Here is a 22,235-nt window from a genome sequence, read left to right on the forward strand (position 1 = left end):
CACTTGTACGCAAATTCTATTATTATTTTTTTAATAAATTACGTTTTATTCTAACAAGATGCTCATGTCAACGTTATGAGAATTTCACTTTATTCGTAAATCCTTTAATAAAAATAATTTTTTTATAAAATCAGTAAAATTATTCGTAGTTTATTCATTTTTACCCCTTAGAGAGTAAGGCATCCATTAAGAAGATCTCCAGACATGCATCACTATGAAAATCCAGGCCCTTGCTGGGAATCAAAGATAAGGCATTCAGGTTAGCGGTCAGTGTATTGACTAAGTCATGGAGCTTTCATTGATATTAATAAAAAATGTTTTAATTTTTCTAAAATAAAACTACTTCATAATTCAGTCTCGAACCGGAATCTCAACAAAATATAACGATTTTCTCCAAAACGACCGAATAAATATTTAAGGAAAATGGATAATCCAGTTATAAAATTTTATGTCATAATAAGAGGAGATCAAGAACTGTTGTTCATGTATAGTACGCTATATCTTCTTAAGGTTCATTCCAATAGCGTTAACCAACTTTTTTAAGTGAAAATGTATCGTCATTTTGTTAAAAAATCCAATACATCAGATTAAATCTAATGAAACAAAAGTTAAACTGGACTAATAGAGTTACCAGTTTCTTAATATTTACAGTTAGACACCAGTTAACAGAAAATTTAAAAAAACTGAAGTGGCCTCCATTTTTGAGTACTGAGGAGATAAATACATGAGATTTTTTTATCTGGTTGAAAATTTTGTAAACAAAAAAATTATATTATACGTCGGTCAGAATCATACATTTAAAGTCATCCAGTTCAGTTAAATCAGTATTAAATGTAAAGACCTATAAATCGTTCACATTTAAGCTATTATAAACAGATAATTGTGTATGTAGTAAATACCTGCATGAAGTATACAGTAAATATTAGTACAGCTTCGAAAATTATGCGTAATTGCCAACATACTCTATTCGGATGAAAAATGAAGAAAAACAATTTAAATCGAACTTCTTGCATCTCGATATCGGTGATTTAATAAACTGTTTTAGCGTACGGTTAAAATCGTGAAGGTGGATTTCAACTGCCCGCGGGTGACGCACGAGGCAAGATTGAGCCCCTCACACGTGGTGTATACGCTTGGGAGCATGGCAAGCGATACAGTTTGTTTGTCACTCATTTGGCAACAGTCACAATAGATAGTGCACGTGCCACCGCCGCGTTTATTTTATTCAGTAATTAATTTTTTTTTTTTAATTACACGAAAGTACTGATTCCGGCTCACGCAATTTTATCGGAACCGACTTCAGTGTGGGCTGTTAAAAGACCGATTGAAAGTACAATAAGAAATTTTAGCCGATTTCAGCAATCGATTTAATACATTATACTCACCGATTGAAAATGACGTAAAAAAATGGATACAAATTTTCAGGAGTCGTTAAAGAAAAATTTAGCTATAAAATTACGAGCCTTGGCCGCTGGAAAATATGCAAGCTTGCAATACTTTTTCTATTACTTAGGAATATTCGCGAAGCGAGCTATTGTAATTAATTAATTAATTCTGAAAAAAATTAATATTTTACACTTCACATTTTTTGTTTCCTGAAACGCATCGAACAAGTCATATATACTACAACGATCCACATTGACACAACTGTTTGAATTGAACTCCCTTTGCCGCTGGTATAAAAAACAGACCACGAGTGGTTCACTCTGCCGCACGTCTCCATTGTCCACGGCAAGTGAAGATAACCACATCTCCATTGTCCGCAAACCTATCGAACTTACCACCAAAGGAAAAATCTGATTTGACACCACATGACTTCCTTGTACGCCTATTAAATTACATATATACATATTTTGCTGCACTTCATTTAAACTTATTTCATTTGAAAGTGAGATACGATCCTCCAATTCTTTAATAAAGTGGACAGTTACACAATTGCTAAAATATTCATTTTTATTAACATCAAATATTTATACAATTATTAATTCTACAATCTTACCTGAAATATTAGGTTAGAGTAAAAGTCTCTTTATTACTATTTAAATAAATGCAAGTCTGTCTAATACTATGTTTATTAATTATTATGATGTAACCATCAACAAAAACGAAACAGGAATATTTTATAGCGATATTTATTATAACGTCGATTGAAATAAATGCATAAATAAAAATAATATGGTTCTATATTATAATTTTCAATTAATATTAAATAATCATATATATCACCAAATCTGATGTGAACCCCACATCACTCCTTGTATGCCTATTAAATTAAATTATATATATTTTTAAAAGTATGTAAAATTTTATTTCACTAATAACATCTGAATTTTTTTCATATTTTTTTTATTGCTGTTATTGAGTTATTATTTATGGTAACTTTTTTTACAATCAGATGTTAATAATTATTAATCAATCAATATATTTAATTTTTTTTTAAAGTCGAAAATGAAGTCGGATTCGAACCGATGTGCCTTCCCTTTTTAAGATCCAAATACTTCATTAATTAAAATTTTATTTAGCTATAACTCTGGAAACAATTAAAATAAGTACCACTCATGATATATCGTTGGAAAGCTTTAATGAGGGCTTATTATTGTAGTTAAGAAAAAGTCCAAAATCCAAATTTTTGGTGATTTTGAGCTTTTTTTGGACGCTTTTTGTACAGTCGATTGCAATCAAAAGGAGAGGTGCACAACTAGATGTTACAACAGTCCTAAATCCAAAATCTCAATATCCTACGTAATCGTTTTTGAGTTGTGCGAGACACATAAGCACGTACAGACGTCACGCCGAAACTAGTCAAAATGGATTCAGGAATAGTCAAAATGGATATTTCCGTTAAAATCTAAAAACCGAGATTTTTCGCGATCACAATACTTCCTTTTCTTCGTACAAGGAAGTAAAAAAGCTAAAGAAACCACCAGGAGGTCAACGAACTCTAGAAAACATTAAAGCAGTTCAGGCCTCAATTGGATGGAGCCCACGACAATCGGCAAAGAAACACGCAGCAGCATTAAACCTAAACCGAACAACCGTCCGCCGAATACTCCACAATAATTTTAAGTTTCACCCTTACATAATTCAATTTTTACAGGATCTAAAATCATCAGACTACGTGGTGTGACAACAATTCTGTCATAAAATGGTTGAAAAGATTAAATGAAGACCCCAATTTTATTGACAACCCTTTCATGTCATATGAGGCTCATTTCCATATCAGCTGGTATATAAACGAGCAGAATTGCAGATACTGGGCAGCTGAAAACCCTCGTCAATTGCATCAGCGACGATTATACAGTCAAAAGTTACAGTTTGGTGCGCCATATCAACGCGAGGTGTGACTTAGCCTTACTTCTTTGAGGATGAGCGAGGGAGTGCAACAACAGTAACGTCTGAACGACACGTTGATACGCTAGAAACATTTGTAACAGAAAAACTTAAAAACTTTCATGATCTTCATAATGCTTGGTTTCAGCAAGATGGAACCCCGGCCCATATTGCCAGAGCGTCAATGGCAGTCGTTCGACATCTCTGGTAACCACGTAATTTCACGGTTTGGCGACATTTATTGGTCCCCAAGATCACCATATATGTTGGTGTTCGATTTTTTCTTGTGGGACCAGAAGTGTACACCACTCGCCTAACGACAATCGCTGAGTTGAAAACGAAGATTCGAGAAGAATCGTTGCAATTCCCATGGAAGTTATTCAAATCTCAGAATTCGCTTCCAGAAATGTATACGTTCGAATGGCCAACAACTTACGGACATTGGTTTTAGAAATTGAATTTTTTTTGTGTTGGGACACTTAACGGCATGTAATTTACCTTTTTGGTTTCAGCAATAAAACTTGTAAATTAATTTTTTTTACTTTTGTAAGAGTTACTTCAAAATTCCCCGTTTCCTTGAGCCTCACTGTATTAAAAATAGACAATAATTGTATAAAGATAAAAGAAAACGCTACCTGAATATATCCTAAAAGAACTGATTAAAAAAAATGTATTTTCTTAATGACTTTTTTAAACATTATAAGTAATTTTAATATAATTACATTAAATTCTTCTGTGAGAACATTTTTATACAAGCTTTTCCTTTCGAAAATATATAAAATAATTATATCCTAAAAAAACCATAAAACTAAATAATTTAATGAATAAGTGACTAGGCGTATATGTTAATTTTATATGATAATTTAAAATAGCAACAATAATAATAATTTCACGATAAACGACTAATTTTTTTCATATTTTTTTTTTGTTATAGTGACTTGTGAGTAAAGAAAAATTAAATTTAACGACTGGTATTTTGAATTTATTTTAATTTATTTCCGTCAAGCCACGACTTTTTTTCATTAGTTTAGGCTAGATAGTTGTAAAACAACTGAAAAAAATAAAAAATAATATATTTACTAAAATGTACAGTCATAGACTCCAATTTTAAAGCTCACATTTTAAACAACGTGTATTTTCACGTATGAACTTACAAACGTGTATGAGCTTATTAAATACGTATTATATTTAATTAAACATTATATAATCGGATGATAAATGATACACGACTTATTAAGAGGATTCATATCTCTTTATAGATAGTATATAATCAATAAATAGTGTACCTATCATCAGATATATAAACAGAGTTTAAGCTATAAAATCACACTTTTATATTTTACGATATAAATTGTAAGATTGTAAGCGACGACTGCCTTCTTTGAATAAAATTGTATATTTCAGTAAAATTAACCTCAGAGTTCCTTAGTTAAATATTTTTTTATATATTATACGGAAGCGAAATTGGACTCAAAATCATAAAAAATTGTTTCTTATTTAATTTTATTTATTTAAATTCTTATACCCTGAAATTTTTTACTAAAATAGAAATCTTCCAGTGAGAAAATTCCGAACTGTTCCCTGAAAACGGGAAAAGAAATCTCTTTTCAAATGTTTATAAAAATGTTTTTCAGATTTAAATGTTTGGATTCTTTAAACAAATTTGCTAATAGAAGGGTGAAACCGTTCGATAAGGAAAATGAAGACTTCAAAAAAGTTATTTTAAACTTTATTATCCGTTGGAATTTTTTTTTAAAAGTACAAAATGATTATTTAAATTTCAAAAAAATCTCAAAAAGAAAAGGAGTGAATTTATTTTTTTTAATTTTGGTAAAATACTGGTATATTTATGATTAAGAGTGTTAAGTTACCCATCAGTAACTATTTAAAGTAAAAGAGTAGAAAACGTAGCTAAGATTTCAATAGTACAAATTATTATATTAAAGAAGAGCATTATGCAGGTTTTATTAAAGTAGTTTTTAATACCTTACATATATAAAAACGGAGATAACGAATACAGATTGAAACAATGCGCTTTTCTCTTCAACATCAATTATAAAATTCGAAGAAATATGAAAATAAATTCCACTCCTAGGAAAAATTCAATGAATTGATTTATTCAGAATATGATAAAAAGGATAAAAGTTTTAAATAACTTTTCAACAGTTAAACACAGAAAAACTAAGTTTAGCTTATGCTCCTCTAAACGATCTATCTTTCGATATATTGACAACCACACTTCAAATCTCCACGGGGTCTTATAAAGAGGGTGAACTAAAAAATATTTGACATAAAAAACATCGGGATATGAAAATCCTAATCAAAATGGCAACTAGTTTAATACATTTTACAGCTAGCTTAAAAAGTAATCTATAATATGACTTCATTAGATATATCACTCCGATAAATAGACTACTTATATGAGTATTAAATACATTTTTTTTGTTGTTAGTTTTTCTCTGTCGAGCAGTTATTTAAGAAGTACTGTATACCGCCTTTGTAACTAACTGTTAAAAACATTAAAATGACCTAGAAGGAATCCCATGGAGTACGGTTGGGTCCCCTTTCCCAATAAAGATGATCAGTTATTTTAAAAGTTATAACAGTTATTTTAAAAGGCATTGAAAAACAAACATTTTGACGTAAAAAGCTTCAGATTATGACAGCTCTAACTAATATGGAAACCGTTTAATAATTTTAACACCTAGTGGTGTTAAAAAAGAAGTGGTCCATAGTATTTTCTAAATAATTGTTCAAAAGTGAAACAATAAAATTAAATTTGCTCAAAATCGTCTAATTTTTTTGGATGAAGCCATTATTTGAGGTGCAATGTATCCTTTTTCCCACTTCTTCCTTCTTCCCACAGTAGTAATAAATATTAAATAACTACTATTTTGGTTTACGGCTGTTTTAGTGTATTTAAAACTAATGTCTTAGTTATCCAAATGGGATGTTTACGGGTGTGTGTGTGTGTGTGTGTGTGTGTGTATGTGTGTAGAATACAGATAACTATATCACTACGAAAGATTGCATCACTCGTCTATCTAGAAAAATAAAATGCGAAAATTGAATTAAAATCAACGGATATGCTGAATTTTGTAAATCACTTAATAAAATTTATATGTAATATGTGTAGATAAATAAATGTGCTGAATCATGATAATTATGAGATAATTTGATAAGGATGTGACATATGTGATGTTAATAATAGTGATAATTACGTGATGGATTGCGAGTAAAATAACAAAATGTAACCTAATTATAGTAAATTTAAATAAAACAAAAAAATTCTACAACTAGACGATGGCTAACAGAAAATAATAAATTTGAGATTAATCCTTTTAATTCCAAGTGATTTTTCCCCCTTTCTTGGTCAATAATAACATAATATCTTTTGTAGTGTCTTACATCTTCAGATTTCCAATGTTCAAAACTGATAAATATAAACTATCGATTAGTTATTGTTCTATTATAAATAAATTATTTATTATTAGCAAGTTGTTCTATGATGCTATTATCATTATTGTTACTAAGCTTATTGTTTTAGTGTTGATATTGAAATTCTAACCTTAATAATCATTTTTTGTTTGCTAAAAACCTGGTTAAGAAAAATAAAGGCAATGCATATTGATACAAATGTCAGACGCAGTAGGCTATAATTATATTAAATACTATGTAACTTACATGCATGGTCTACTCAATCTATGTATCAAGACAAACAATAGTTTTAATACTATAAACAACTTAAATAAATTTAAACAGAAAAAAGATGCACGGTAGGTATTGAACTTTGGTATACAATAAAATGTAAAAAATCTAATAAAATTACTTTTCACCCAGTTTGAACTGCAATAGAGTATTCCAAACCAATCGAGTAATAAACTGATCTTGACAGGATTTCCAACAGAAGAATTTTTACATCAAATTTATTTATAACCATTTAAAAAACTAACAAATGTGGGTTGTTTCTAATGCACGGCTTACGTGCTAGTATGTACTGCTGCGCGCGCGCACGCGCAACACAACTTAATTTAAAATATTTATTATCATTTTATTTAAATATAATATTTTTTCGTTTATTTAATTTAATGATTCTAACTAAACCGCTATCGCATACCGTATTTAATTCGCTCGGGTGTGGCGGTACTAGCGGCGACGGTCGGCACTAACTAAACTAATGTAATTTTACAACTTACATTGAACAAATTTCGCTTGTAAGATCGCAAAACTGGTGTAACCGCGAGGCTTAACGCATCATGTACGGAGTCAACCGAGCGATCTAGTTCGAGACCCTGCCAGACCGATTTACATTTTTACACTTAAATATTATTCAATTATTTAATTCTACCGCTCACATGTGACGTCACAACATAGCAGTAGTTTAACCATTTTTTAGGGTGGGGATGCAATTTTGAAAAAATATTTTTTTTTTTGCAATTATTATTTCTTAATTATTAACAAATGTGCCTAAGAAAAATATGACCTTAATTAGGCAAAATATCGAGATATTGAGGGTGTCCTTGCTCTAAAGTCTCACCTTAATCTTTTACGTTGAAAATTTAATGGCATCAATGCCCCATAAAAGTAATCTGACCAAGTTTGTTCAAAATCGGTTCTTTAGTTCTGGAGATATAAGGTGATTTATAGGCCAACACCGAACACACACACACACGTACATATGAACATTAACAAACATTCCAACCGGGTTTTTGGATTCCTTAGGGGTCAAAACGTCAAAATCCGGTGAAAACCACATATGCCCAAATTCAACCGATTACAATACTTTCCCCTCTAAAGCTATAGCTTTGCTATAGCGTTATCTAGACGGGAAAGTAAAATGGCAATGTAAAATTCAAAATTTATAGCTGTTTTTATTATGCTCAAGTAATCTTATTTCCCTAAAATTTTGAGAAATAAACCTTCTCTTTCTCTTTCTTAAGAAAACCTATTTCACGTAAGTTGGAAAATAGTTTTATTAGTTTTTGCGTATATGAATTGTTAGTAAGATATTTTATACCAACACAACCTATATGAAGAGTTTTAATCATGTATGGGAACCGTTAAATATTTTTTCAACCAATAAACATAAAAAAAACGAAATTTTGCAGGAGCTTTTACCTCGAAACTACTTTTTTTCAAAATAAGACTATCACAACCCCAATCCCCTGTGGAGGAACAACACAAAGATTTTAAATGAAAAAAATAGGGCTGTAATACATCATTTTAAAGGACATTGAAAAAAAAAGATTTTGTTTAAAAAACTTTGGGTTATGAAGACTCTAAGCAAAATTGCCACCATTTAATATTTTTCATATTTAGTTTCAAAAGTTGCCTAAAATACATCCCATGTAGTCATAAATATAAATAAATAGTTTTGAAGAATAATTTGATAAAATTTTATTTTTTTATAGTTTATTGTTGATCGATAGATTATACAAACTGGTGTGTAATATTTACGAAAAAGGGGAAGTTCCGTTAGACTTCAAAAAAGTGTTATAGGCATGATATCAAAGAAAGCAGGCGGAGATAAATGTGAAGAGTACATACAAAACAATTAGCTTAACTAGCCACGCATAAAAATTCTTAACTAGAATTCTGTACAGAAGAATTGAGAGGAGAGTGGAAGAAGTGTTAGGAGAAGATCAATTTGGTTTCAGGAAAACTATAGCGACAAGGGAAGCAAATTTAGGGCTCAGATTAATATTAGAAGGAAGATTAAAGGAAAACAAACCAACATCCTTGGCATTTATAAACCTAGAAAAGGCATTCGATAACGTAAACTGGAATAAAATGTTCAGCATTTAAAAAAAATTGGATTCAAATACAGAGATAGAAGAACGATTGCTAACATATACAGGCACCAAACAGCAACAGTAATAATTGAAGAAAATAAGAAAGAAGCTGTAATAAGAAAGGGAGTTAGACAAGGATGTTCCTTATCCCCGTTACTTTTTAATCTTTACATAGAACAAGCAGTTAATGATGTTAAAGAACAATTTAAATCAGAAGTAACAGTACAAGCTGAAAAGAAAAAGATGCTACGATTTGCTGATGATATTGTAATTCTAGCTGAGAGTAAAAGGATTTAGAAGGAACAATGAATGAAGTCTTACGCAAGAACCACCGTAAGAAAATAAACAAGAACAAAACGAAGAAATGAAATGCAGTTGAAATAACGAAGATGGAATGTAAAAATAGGAAGAGAAAAGATTATGGAGGTAGAAGAGTTTTGTTATTTGGGAAGTAGAATTACTAAAGATGGTCGAAGCAGGAGCGATATAAAATGCCAAATAGCACAAGCGAAACGAACCTTCAGTCAGAAATAAAATTTGTTTACATCAAAATTTAAACGCCAGGAAAAGATTTTTGAAAGTATATGTTTGGATCGTAGCTTTGTATGGAAGTGAAACTTAGACGATCGGAATACCTGAAAAGAAAAGATTAGTAGTTTTTGAAATGTGGTGCTATAGGAGAATGTTAAAAATCAGATGGGTGGATAAAGTGACAAATGAAGAGGTATTGCGGCAAATAGATGAAGAAAGAAGCATTTGGAAAAATATAGTTAAAAGAAGAGACAGACTAATAGGCCACATGTTAAGGCATCCTGGAATAGTCGGTTTGATATTGGAGGGACAGGTAGAAGGAAAAAATTATGCAGGCAGGCAACGTCTGGAATATGTAAAACAAATTGTTAGGGATGTAGGGGGTATACCGGACCAGAATGAAACGACTAGCGCTAGATAGGGAATCTTGGAGAGCTTCATCAAATGACTGAAGACAAAAAAAACTGTTGAGCATTTATTTAAGAGGTACTGTTTTAAAAGAGGCGGCTTTTGAATCTATCCGTTAGCACGAAGTTTTGCTTTTAATGCCCTTTAAAATGATATGTCATAATTGTACCAATTTAATTAAAAACCTTTTGAGTTATTCCCATAGGGTGTTGAAGTGTGGTGATCTCATATCACCATAAGATAAAAGTAACTGCTAAATTTCATTCTTTAAAGTTTAACAGCTGAAAAATTATTTAATGGTTTCCATAATTTCAATTTTTTTTTTTTTAATAAAATCTAAAATTCGACAGTCATTTAACTTTTCGATCATTAAACAATCACTATCAGCAAATAATGAGGATTTAGTAAATTTATTTTTTTTTTTAATTAAGTAAATAAATGAAAAAAAAAATCTTTTGTTTTATATTTATTTATATACGTGAGTAAGTGGGAAATGAATGTGTGACAATTTAGATTAGATTAAATCAGAAAATAAGCTTTTTAGATTAGAAAAAAGCTTTTACTTAATCAATAAGTTAATTGGGATAACGAGAAGCATCGACACACTTTTCTTAATAATACTTTAAGGTTAATAAACTTTAATATATATAAACAACAATTTTCACCATCACAAATTCTTGTTTTATTTATTTTTATAACAGTTTAATTTATTTCCATAAACAAAGAAACCAAGGATATACCGACAAATAAGCGTGCAATTGTTCTTTTCCCATTTACATAATTCGTAACGACCTTTAATTCAATTTCTCATCAAAATCGATGAACAATAATTTTTTTTAATTCAGTTTTTTTTTGTCATTATATTTTCTTTTATCACTTGAAAAATTGACAAGGGAAAATCAATTCATTAAGATTTTGTAGATTTTGAAACTCCACAGCCTATTTTTCAGCGTTTATTAATTTCCTCCTCCCGGAAATGTAATTTATTTTTAAAATAAAAGAAATAGCAATAAACCGCTTTTATTCCAAATTTTATTAAAAATAAAAGGAAAAAATTTTTAATGTAAGTATATTTGGAATTTATATTGAATATTTTTCATTTTCAGTACGGGATCGGTTGATGATATGTTGCATTATAATCATTCAAATTCTTAAATACATAGTGCAATTATGCTTGATCATGGTGACAATTCATATTATGAATTTCTGTTAGTGTAAAATCTGTGAGTTACAATTTAAAGAGGTTGTTACATTATGAAATTTTACTCGATGGTCTTTAATTTTTCCTGGAATGTAATACCTGAAAACCTTATTAAAAGCTTATAGATGAATGGCTTACAATTTTTATATATTTTTTGTTTAACAGATAGTTTCACAAGCAGAGTACAGAAGTAGTATCTTAAGTGCCCGACAGTGAAACACTAAAAAAGGAAAGTTTTATCACATTTAAAATATATATTTATTTAAATTTGATATGAGATCAATACTTGAGGTTTACTGTAGACCAATTTTAAAACTTTTTATGAAAAAAATTAAATAGCTGCCATTTTGGTTGCTAACGGTAATTTTGTTGCCACAATTTTTGTTTTTCAACGCCCTGAAAATGCGTCACAACTCTCTATTTCAAATTTTTGAGCTTTCAGTTAGAGAGTCTAGAATACGGTGATCTCATACCAAAAAATTGATCGTTTCGGGGTAGCTTAATTTCATTTTTCTACGATTAACGGTAAAAAAGTTATTTAAATGTTCCTCATACTTTTTGAACATTCTTTACGTACTTTATTTATTTATTTAGCGTATGGCACGAAAACACAACACCAATTACGGTCAAAATTACAAACAAACGTCTAACAGATTACTATAAGCTACTAATTTTGGAGTCGTCATCAGAAAATCTTCAGGAGTCCCTTCATAAGTTGTCCTACGGCAAACTTCTGTGACGTGTTTAACAGTTTGATTTTCACCACACTCGCAAAGAGGCGTCGGTGTTTTACGTACTTATACACATCGAAATTATTCACGGATGATTGTTAATCTTATAAATTAAAAACATTGGGCTAAAAACCTGTTTTCATTCCGTGTAGACGTTCTATTGGACGGATCGGGCTGATTTTTTTTTATTTTCTGCTCGGAATGACCCGTAGATATGTCGTCAAGCACCATGTACCCCAAATTTTAGTTTCCTGAAAATTCCCCCAAAAATCCTCATTTATTTTTTAATGAGGAACTTTATGAGTTTATTACTTACAGGAAAATTACTTTGAAGGACTGTCGATGCTTGATGTGTGGGTAATTCCGAACAGAATGAAAAGAATCTGCCCTATCAGTCCAGTAGTACGTCTGGACGGAGAGGAAATGGGTTTTGAGCATTCATTTTACCTGTGGTAGGAAAGGAATGATAAAACAGGGAGTTGGTGGTGAGACGTGTTGTAAATGGAATAGTTTTTAGCCGATTTTTTAAAATACATAACAATACTTTGTAATAATAATGCTGCGGAGCAACAAGGAGCCACTAGGTTAATGGATATTAATATTCTATTATTGTTCTTCCTGTACAGCGAATGTATTTACTAAATTTCAAAGCTTAATGATGGCTTTACAATAAAAATCCCAGTATGTTTTTCAAAACAATAAAACAAAAAAAAAACGGTTTTTTTAATGATTAGATTTAAATTAAGATATTACTAGATGAAAAGAGTTGCATACATTTTTTTATATCAGCATATTTTAAGGAGACCTTTATAATAATAATTTTTTACACCAAGAAGGAATTTCACTAAAGGGCACAAAATTAGGCTTTTAACTCACCTATTAACATTTTTTAATATCATAAAATTGCCTTACAGATTGCTCTAATAATTATAATACAAAATAATTTTGTCAAGTAAAATTATACGTAAATGTAACTTGTAAATAGTTATTTAATAATTTCTCAAAATACCGATTTCGCTAAAAAAATCATTTAATCAGATTTAAGCAGTGACTTTTTTATGTACATTTTTAATCATTCATAAATAATAGTAGAATTAATGTACGGATTTTTGTTTGAAGTACAGGAAATAAATAGACACCGCATTTCTAATAATGTGATTTACATTCAAAGTGAAATCAAAAATTTGCACTATAATAAATTTTTTCGGCGGTACGCAATTTCTACATGCGTATAGAATTTTATTAAAAACACAAGGATTTATTTTTTGTAAAAGAATAGTTTAAATCTAACGTTTCATACAAAGACGATAACTTTGCAAACGTCGGCATTGTAAAATTTTAATCGATCGAGAGGTAGAATATAATGGACGATGCATCGTTGATTATCCGACTTCAATTTTTTCTGTTGTGTACAGAGTACAGAAAAAAGAATATCAGGGTTTTAAAGCTATTTAATATCTCTTAATTTTGACTTACATTAATGATTCAAAGATAAAATAAAAAAGTAACTCTTAAAGTTTTTCTCTAAAGTGTTCAATGCGAGCATCTTTCGTCACATGTCACACATCCAACCGATAGGAAATTTCGTTCAGCATTAAAATCCTTACGGATTTTATAAAAGATTTTATAAATTGCCACCACAAATAAGCTCCGTCATCGGGTTCGTGCCGACCAATCTAGCAGTGGGAGAAAACGTCATTTAACCGATTCCCTATAAAATTATGCCGGTGAGGAGTCGCATCATCTTGTTGCCAAACAAATTTCTCTGGTCATCTATTAATCGAGGAAAGAGCCATGCATGCAACACAACCAAATATTTACGCTTTCTTCAGCGAAAAATATGCCCCGTAACCTTGCCTCTGAGATATTGCAAAGAAAACATTTAATTTTGGGGCGTCCCTTTCGCATTGTAAGAATTCATAGGAATTTTCTGAACTCCAGAAACAGACATTATGTGTGTTCAGTTTATCACTAGAATGAAATGTTTATTCATCACTAAAAATAATACGATAAAGTATGCGATCAACTTCATACTGCAACATTTCGATCGCGAAGTCGGTACGTACGGCGTAGTCAGTAGGCTTCTAAGTCTGCAACAGCTGTGAACGGTACAACGCACATGTAAGCATTTCCTTAAAACATTTCACACTGTTATCAAAGAATGGCTAATTTGCGGCTGGCCTTCTTAGCGGATTATTTATGATTAAGCTGAAAAGATTTAGTGAATCGTTCAACATTTTCTTCAAACATCCTTGGTATCTCTTTACACAGACATCCCGGTCGTTTCAAAGCGATTATACGGTCGATTAATGTTATTGTCACTTGAAGGATCAGAATTAAACTTTCTACGGAAATCACGTTGAACTTTAACTACAGATTCACATTTCGTAACCTACAAAACACAGAAAGCTTTCTGTTCAGAGAAGCAAATTTGCTAGTGGCGCTATCAAACGGAAAAATGGGGAATTAATTTACGACCATGCGCTAAACTGTAACTGTCCTTTTTTACTTCCTTATACAATGAAACGGAAGTATTGTGATCGCGATAAATTTCGATTTTCAGATTTCAACGTAAATATCCATTCTGATCATCCCTGAATTCATTTTGACTAGTTTTGGTGTGACGTCTGTACGTACATATTTACTCGTATAACTAAAAAAGATTGACTGTAGAAATACGAACCCGCAGCCGTATTTCAACGTAGCCGTGAAATTTTGGATTTACGACTGTTGTAACATCTAGTTGTGCACCTCCCATTTTGATTGCAACCAACTGAACCAAAATTGTTTAAAATCCCCAAAAAATTGGATTTTGGACTTTTCCTTAACTGCAATAATAAGCCCTCACACTGAGACCTTTTCAATAATATATCATATGTGGTATTTATTTTCATTGGTTCCAGAGTAATAGCAAAATGAATGTTTAATTAATGAAATATTTGGATCTTACAAGGGGAAGACACATCGGTTAGAATCAGAAGTCATCTCTTTTTTTAACTTTTTTTTTAATTTAAATATATTGATTTATTATTAATTATTAACAATTGATTGTAAAAAAAATTTACGATAAATAATAATTCAATAAAAAAAAACCAGAAGTTATTAATGAAATAAAACTTTTATGTACTTTTCATTTAAAAAAAAAAATGTGGTTATGTAATTTAATAGGCAGCGTAAAAGGAAGTCATGTGGTGTCCACATCAGATTTTTTCTTTTTAATTCTAGTCTTAAATCAACACTGTGCATCTCATTCACGAGTTATAACAAATTAAAACCCTCATGTTCTTTTTCGTACACTCGGTATTATATGTTGAGGAGAATGTCATTTCGTTCCTCTTGTAATATAGAATAAAAAAATATCCTGGGTTAATTGAGATCTGCTTGGCGGAGTGGTAGCATCTCCGTCTTTCATCCGGAGGTCCTTGGTTCGAATCCCGGTCAGGTATGGCATTTTTCATACGCTAAAAAAATTCCATTTCCATATCCAAGGACAAGCTTCAAGCTAAATATGGCGAAATCATGAAACAAAAAAAAGTGAAATCATGACAGGGTTTTTGTTAAAACATAATAGACTTAGTGTCGGTAATATATTTCTATTCTGTTGTTTTAGATGCGTTTCATTTAACTGCTTTGCCGAATTTCGATTTTTATATTTTTTTAAAATAAATTGTCGATAGGCGTATAAATATTTATTACAATTAACAGTTTTTAAATTAAATAATAGATTTTTCATAAAACATTTTCTTTAAAAATATTAATAGATAGATAAATATTTTTAAAGAATAATAAAATTTAAGATATTTATTGTGCTATAAAATCACTATCTGTGGCGTATTTTACGACATTTTAAGCTCTTTAAGATTTAATTTTTTTATCATAAAATAATATAACAAATTTATTAGTTAAATAAGTATTTTAAAAATAAGGATTAGGATCACCTGTAAATATTTTTAGATACAACAGAAAATTTTATTTACGTTTAAGATATTCGTTAACATGATCGTAAAATTGACCTAACAAGTTCAAGATCTACTACAAACTTAGTTCTGGTTTGCCATTCCTATTCAATGGGTCTGCCACTTTTATCTTCACCTCATCATTTTATTTTCAAAGAAAAAAATTAATTAACTATAATCAGGCGTATACGAGTATTACATGTCGAAAATAAATTAACGACTGAAAAAAAAAAATACCTTTGTTCTTGAATGATGCCCGAAAAACACAAATGGCTCGCTTTAATTTTGCATTAATATTACCATGAACAATCTGCTGACAAAAACTTTATATATTAAGACTATAAAAAACACGTGCTGTGTATAGACGAAGCACGCACGGTCACCGACAGGCCGACTCCTCAAACAAACCACTATTTAATTACAATAATAATACTGCAGAACGGAACACGATTTCACGTTTTTATTTATAAACAAACACAACAGAATTTTTTGTCGTACAAAATAAAACGTAAAAAGTAACAACATAGTACGTTAATCTCATTACATCTTTACCGATGAATATGAAGCTAAAGAATTGGCTTTATAACAATGGTAAAAATAAAAAATTAAGAGTAATCCGATTTTAATTCTGAATCACTTTCTTTTGTTTGCGATCATACAAAAAGTATGTAGCTTCAATTTAAAATTGTTAATCTTAAAAAAAAATTTAATTAATTGATTTTCTTAGAACTATTAAACCTACCTCGACTACTAACCCGTATGAAACGGGAAAAATATTCTAAAAATATGACCAGATTAATGCGTAATAATCGATATTTTTTTATCGTTTTCATCTGATTTGGCAGTTTTATTTTGGGCGAAAATTTGGCGGTTATCAATCATTTTAAATACTTAACTACTTCAATCAGCAATGCTAATTAAAATCTAGATATATTATAAAACTTATCCTGATATACTGATAATCAACGTCCAGCAAAAACTGTTGAATTATTGAAAATTGGTATACACATTCTCTTTACGGTATAAGTGCACACTACGAAAGGGTTATTGAAATTCCGAGTTTAAAGGATTAAAATGGATTTTTGAATTTTTTATGAAACCCGGCTATTCTTAGAATTTCTCAGTAACAAATGAAGAAACAAACTTGATTTTTGGTGTGAGTAATGTTCATGTGAATATTTGAAAACAAATTTCTAGATTTTTTTTTGGAAATTGACCTTGGAAGGACTAAGAAAAGGTAAAAAACTTTCGAACATTAACTGCAAATTCTCCCTTTTTCCAACTATAATAAGCGAGATATTCACTTGATTTGAGTTTGCAAATACTCTTAAGATGATAAATATCTAAAAGCCATTTGTGAGTTTTTTGAATTTTAATATTTTAAGGGATAAAAAAATTGTTTTTACATTTTTGCTGCTTTATGGCTCCATCCTGACAACATAGGGGAAAACACTCACCTTGTGATAATACCGGTCGCCACACCACCTCCTCCGTTCTAGCTTAGATGAGCTTTACCGGTGGTCATCTTCTAGACCCCTCAGTACCTGATTACATATTTCAGTCATCAGTACGGCTACTATCAAATGGCACCGATTGAAATGTCTCGGAAGACAATTCCATCTGTGTTAAAACCCATCAACTAACGAAAGATATTTTTAAACTCACCTGAACCGAATAAAAAAAAAGATAACCAATAAAAATTTACAAATTAATCTGTAACAAAATATTAATCTCATACCCTCAAAAATTGTTCACAACATCGCAATTTTTACCTTCTATACTAAAGCAACCAAAATTACCAATCAAGCCATGAACATACAAAACAATAACCGGGCACAATTGCTGAATGCGTCAACTCTGACGGAAAAGCACCCAAACGGGTAAACACAGGCTAATTCTGTGTTTACCCTAATTGTTAGTGCTGTGCTAATTGTTAGTACCCTGTGTTAGTGCTAATTCTGCACTAAACATCCTATTTAGTCCTTTTGAGGGCCAAAAGTTTTAAAAATCTTTCAACAATCAGCGCCGCTCAAGAGGCGCATTGTTGAAAGATAATAAATTATCATGTACACGAAAATAAATTATCATGTGCTGTAGCGCATGATGATTTATAGCTACAGCTATTGAATCGATTTTTACGAGATTTAGTAACATTGTGATGGTAATTTATATTTGTAATTCTGATTACGTATTTCGTGAGCGAAGCGACGACGCGGGAAATCTTAAAACCAATCGGTGAATCCTGTACTGACAATAATTTTGCTCAGAAGAAATTTACATTACAGTGATAGTTTTTATAAACTGAACAGGTTTTAATTTTTACTCATCATTATTATTCTTACAAGCATGAGTTTAATGAACAAAGAGGAGTCCAGGGGAAGAGCCCCTGTCTACATGGGTAGGGCGAGCAAAGTGAACCTTGACCCGCAATTATTTGTATATATATATATATATATATATATATATATGAAAATTAATACGTTCGTTTCGATTAGTTAAATAAAACTAGGTTCAAATATAAATACATTTATTGTAATAAGTTATTGTAGCAGAACTGACATAAGATAAATGAATTAAAAAATATGGCAAATATATTCTCAAAATAACATTATATAATAAGGAAAGTGAGCAGAACGTTTTTCTCGTTGCCTTCTACACAGACTTAAATAAATATTTTAATAAGTCATTACGCAAAGCCCTCTGTAGTATAGGCGATATAATTCTAAACAGATCACCTTCATTCATTCTGTTTACCGCACAGGTGGATCGTAAATGTGCTTCATCACTCTCAGAGAAAGCAACTATTAAATAGTACCTAGGACGTTAAAAACGCATCGCCACCATAACAATGACTGAGAGAGATTGTAAAGTAAGATATTAATGAATTTCTTACTTTAATGTTCTCACTAAAAATTGTGAAAACAATTTAATTAAATACTCCTTTCAAGTTGTGGGGGAAAATCTGTTGTACTAATTAAAAGTAATAGAATTTAATTTATATTATATTTAGTTTAATAAGAATCATTACGATCAAGACGGAATACTATTGAAATGAGAGAAAATTAAAAACTTCAATAACTCTGCTGCGGGGAGAAAATACTGAGTCACTCCTCAAAAGATCCAAGTGCAGGTTGACAATTTCGTAGCAGTAATTATATCACTCTCCCGTACTAGCATTTTATAATAACCACTTCAACCAAAACATAATAATTTTTGTCTTTTATTACCGTAAAATATTTTATTACTGGGCTTATCAAAATGAAAGTACTATATTTTTAAATGTCTTCTTTTAACAACCGTTGCTAAATGAAATAATGGCTATTAATAAAAATAATAAAATAAAAAAAAAATAGATGAAACTGAAAAAACCAATAACCCTAGAGTACGATAAAAGTTTGTAATTCTTTAATAAAAAAAAATTATTTTTTCCCATTTTGATAAATCTAATTAAATTAAAAGAATGTTAAATAAAACAAAACCACCCTAGATTTAAAAAAAAATAATCATACTAAATTTTTAATCATATTAAAATAAATATTTTCATTTCAAACCCAACGAAAATAAATAGCACGAAATCTAGAGTCAGAATCGTTAAAAATTAGCCGTTAAGTTTTTTATAAATTTAATAATAGATTTTCTTATGCCTCACAACATTAAAAATTAAAATTATAATTACAATCCAGTGAAACTCCTGAAAGAGTGGCGTTAATTGAATTCCAACGACCAAATCAAATGGTATTTCGTATAGTGAAATCTAAACTAACGCAACGATATTTTTAAGTAAAAGTACGATTACATTTGTAGCTAAATTTAGTACTACAGTTTAGATATTAAATAGATTATTTTTTTTTTTTAATTATCATTCAGTCCTCAAATATAACAGTGTTCGATTCTTCCTTCAATAGTAATATTATGTAATGAAATTCAAGAGATAAACACAGAAATAGGAATTCAATGGTAAATTCTACTACAAATATTGATATTTATTTTAATTTAATTGAGGCAGTAGGCATACAATTTTCAGAATAGTAAATAGCAAAATAATTAACAAATAATTTTTTACATTAAATTTAGTATTATTTTAAATTATTCACGTAATCAATAATAATATAATTCACTCTACATAAAAGAGAAAAAAAACAATCTAATTAGATATTTAGTTTTTTTTTAAATCATAAACATACTAAATACCTATATTTTAGTGGAATGTATGAAATTATAGATAAAAAAAAGCTTATTTTTTTTAGGAATCAAACCCTAGAATATCGGATTTGTTTATAATAACGACAAAATATTTCATACGCTGGACTTTCGGGTTACCCGATTTTTTATAATCGGAATTTGATTTTATTAAAATAACTACAAAATATACCTAAAAAAAAATTATTACATAGTTATAGTTTCTTTTTACGATAAAAAACATACACAGACACACAATGTTTCCTTTTTTCGCCGTTGGTAATGAGTTTTAAAACGAGTGAATATGCATCATATGCATATGGAAGAATCAAAACAATAATACGAGATAACCTAATTGGTTGCTCATAATTAAAATATCCAGAATAAAAAAAAAACGACAAAGTTAACGAAAAATGAATGGAAAAATCAAATTTTTAAGATTTTTTATTTAAATAGTAAGTAAACAGTATTTTTTATAATGAACTCTTTTTGTAACTTAATGCAATAAATGGAACATAAACAAGCTTACACAATTCATATCAAACAGTGATTCAGAAATTTTACAAAAATTCAATTAAGTCATCGGCAAGGGTTCAGACCATATAATTCAGGATAATCCTCGTTCTATTGTAGCAAAACTATTAAAAAAAGATAAAAATAAATATAAAGAGGATAAATGTACGTACCTTAATTAAGCCGAATAAAGTTTAATACTCCAGACAAAAAAAAAGACGAAAATACTTGGATTTACAACAACAAAAAAATCCCTAGCTTTACATAAATGATTCTAATACAATGTTCTTTGTTACAGTTAATAACCTAAATAAGTATTTAATGTAATGCGTTAATTGCCATCTAGATTATTCTTTTAACTGATAGACAAACAGGCCGGTTATGTTAAATACTGTTGACACTGAAAACAAAACATACACGAGACAGCAAGACTGCGGTTCTTAACTAGTGTAACGAACAAGTTGTCGTTTTTATTTGGTCTTATTTCCCGCAATCAGTATTACCAAATAGTAGGGAATTTTTCATTAAAAATATTCCCTTTCTTTACAATACTAAAAACTACATTAAACGTAAGCCTTCTTCACACGGTATTATTGTAAAACTAGTTTTTTATTAATAGAATTTTCTAGTATAAAAATACTGTTCGGAAAACATAAAAGCATCACTTATAAAAGCAAAATCATAACAACAATTATAACGAAATATTGCTCTCTCAGCTCCATAACATTCATAAGCTTTTTTATTCGATAATTAAATAAATTATGAGTAAAATTAAAACTGTTCAGTAGACGATGTTGAATTATGGACTACAATTGAAAATAAAACGATATTTTTTTATTAGAGTATAACAACATACCTGGTAAAAATGTAAACAAATAATTATACGGTAGGGAATTTTTGAATGAGAAAAAATGAAACGGTTGTGCGTATTAAGTACTACCCTGAAACATTTGCGTTCAAAGTCATAGGGTAAATTCCCTATCATGAGAAAACGAATCGGTTCGGTACCAGTTTACTGGTACATAGCCATTTTTAAAATAATAAATTATTTTACAGCATAACTGGTAATAGTGATTCTTTTACCATCTGTCATATTTTTAAATTAAAAAAAGTTTAAAAAAATTATAATCAAAATTTAGATACTCACAAATTAATAATTTGATCTCCTGTTAAATATAACGTTAGTAATTTTTGTTTACGGGAAAATAAAAAAGGAAATTTATGAGAACGTAACAAAATACATTGATAAACACCACATCCCAGGAGTATACAAGTTAAACAGATGTGTATCCATTAAGTAATATAATTGACAGATTGAACGAACATAGGCCCACAAATACAAGTACTACACACAAAAACACAGCATCAACATTAGCAAGAGACTTTACAGATTACACACACAAATATATTAACTACGACTAGCAATTTCACACGTAGCACATAAAAGCTTGTTTACGGTCAAAACACGCTACAACAATATGAGATTTACAAATATTATTTTACATAAACGACATAATAAATTGATAAACTCGACTTAGATAAAATATCTTATTTTAATTTACACTAATGACATTCCCGAAGAATTTAAATAAAA

The 22,235-nt window shown here is 29.8% G+C and overlaps 1 protein-coding gene across 2 annotated transcripts in view; it reads right to left on the minus strand.

Moving 5' to 3' along the window:
* Esp (Epidermal stripes and patches) overlaps nucleotides 1-21,085 on the minus strand; it is a 148,861-nt gene extending 127,776 nt beyond the window's left edge. The window contains exon 1 of one of the 2 annotated variants that reach the window (XM_075376214.1): nucleotides 20,815-21,085. The gene's annotated coding sequence lies outside the window, so the exon portion shown is untranslated. Of the gene's footprint in view, nucleotides 1-899; nucleotides 1,040-20,814 lie in introns of those variants that run through there. The other variant, XM_075376215.1, reaches the window with a different exon arrangement.
* Between the last annotated feature and the right edge of the window lie 1,150 nt (nucleotides 21,086-22,235).

This window comes from Lycorma delicatula, chromosome 9, assembly GCF_047948215.1.
Source record: "Lycorma delicatula isolate Av1 chromosome 9, ASM4794821v1, whole genome shotgun sequence".
NCBI classification, from domain to species: domain Eukaryota; kingdom Metazoa; phylum Arthropoda; class Insecta; order Hemiptera; family Fulgoridae; genus Lycorma; species Lycorma delicatula.